This window comes from Schistocerca gregaria, chromosome 10, assembly GCF_023897955.1.
Source record: "Schistocerca gregaria isolate iqSchGreg1 chromosome 10, iqSchGreg1.2, whole genome shotgun sequence".
Classification (NCBI taxonomy): Eukaryota; Metazoa; Arthropoda; class Insecta; order Orthoptera; family Acrididae; genus Schistocerca; species Schistocerca gregaria.
In genome coordinates this window covers 134,677,905-134,679,760 of record NC_064929.1, presented here as the reverse complement: position 1 = coordinate 134,679,760, position 1,856 = coordinate 134,677,905, and the positions used below count along the sequence as shown (strand labels likewise).

The window sequence follows — 1,856 nt, the reverse complement described above, 5'->3', positions numbered from 1 at the left end:
CGGCGGAAGAGGTGCTCGCCTCTCACAATTAGGCTCCCGGTGCGCACTCATTCACAATATCGGGCGTTTCCCAGTCTGGCTTCTCTCGCGCTGAAAGAGGAGGGCAACCCCGCAAGTGCGCGTGGGAGTGCGATGAAAGGCTCGGAGCCTGGACTTAAGCTCCTGACAGCCGAGTAATGCTGAGCTGTGGCTCAGCGTCCAATAACTCCAACTCCACAGCCGAGAGGTTGACGAGTTCGCCAGATGTACCAGTGGTTTTGTCAGTGCGGAGCTGCCGCCTTATACCACCCCAGATTGTTCCATCAGGTTCAGATCAGGTTAATTTCGTGGCCAAAAAGATGAATGTAAATCCACTACCATGCTCCTCAAAGCACTGCAGCATGATTTTGGTCTTGTGACATGGACAGCTATCTAGCTGAGAGCTGTCACCACCTTCTGGAACGAATCAAGCGTGAAGGTATGCAGGTGGTCAGCAATAATGTTCTCGCAGTCCAAAGATACCATGGTGCTTTTGATTACTATCTCAGGTTCCATGGAAGCCTAGGTGAACAACTCAGGTAGCCTATACTGCCGTCACCAACTGAAGATCTTCTTTCACAAAGCCCCCTGTTGAACCTCATGAAGTGAACTGTGTGCTCAGAATCACTTGTGGATTCACTAGCATTCTACTCTGTCTTCAGATCTGGCACAGATCGACGTCTATCTTGCTTCAAAGACTTGTCAAGAATGTGACCTCTTCGTTCCATATTGAGGCGTGGGCGTCCACTACCTAGTCGCCTGCTCTTGGTTTTACCACTCTTCAACTACTTCCTGTTGATGTACACGAACATAACAGACGTCACACGAAACGCCACCAGGTTTGCCCTTTCTGAAATGCTCCTTCCAAAGGCTGTTGTCGAAGTCGTTATGTTTGCAGGTTTTGGAGATTGTGTCTTATGATTCGTTTCTGCTGCAAGTCCGCCGTCCACAGCTCTTACTCTAGTGGCTAGCGTTGATGCCTCTGGATCATGGGGTCCCCAGTTCGATTCCCAGCCAGGTTGGGGATTTCCTCTATTCAGGGACTGTGCAGAAACTGGACTGTGCAAAAACTGGACTGTGCAAAAACTGGACTGTGCAAAAACTGGACTGTGCAAAAACTGGACTGTGCAAAAACTGGACTGTGCAAAAACTGGACTGTGCAAAAACTGGCACCGATGAAGGCACAGTTGAGCGCCTCACAATCCAACACCCGAGTTTGTCAAGAGTCTGAAACGCCAACAGCTGGTGTAAAGCCTGTGTGTGCTTGTGTATGACTTAATAAAAATCTAAACTCCACCCGAACAGGCTGTGGAGGCCCAGCAGTACCAACCAGGCACTGTGTCATCTTCAGGCAGCAGGTGTCACTGGATGTGGATATGGAGAGGCATGTGGTTAGCTCACCACTCCTCCAGCCATATGTTGGTTTACGAGACCAGAGCTGCTACTTCTCAGTCAAGTAGCTCCTCTATTGGCCTCACAAGGGCCGAGTGCAGCCCTCTTGCCAACAGCGCTCGGCAGACCAGATGGTCACCCATCCAAGTGCTAGACCAGCTCGACAGCGCTTAACTTTGGTGATCTGACGGGAACCGGTGTTACCACTGCGGCAAGGCCGTTGGCCACATGAATTAATGGCAGATACAATATTACTACGGGGTGTATATGTTGTTGACCACCCTGCATTATCCTACATGTGGGAAACGATCTGAGAAGTCGCTGACACATAAGCTTAACTCTGGAACGCCTGGATCATTGTCAACCAAACTCAACAGATATGCAACTTCTTGCTCTCATTAGTTCAGTTAGAAGATTGGTTTAATGGAGCTCTCTACTAACATACA

The 1,856-nt window shown here is 49.6% G+C and overlaps 1 pseudogene; it reads right to left on the bottom strand.

Annotated features, from left to right (window-relative positions):
• Positions 1–1,517: 1,517 nt before the first annotated feature.
• Positions 1,518–1,635, bottom strand: LOC126293875 (5S ribosomal RNA; annotated as a pseudogene).
• Between the last annotated feature and the right edge of the window lie 221 nt (positions 1,636–1,856).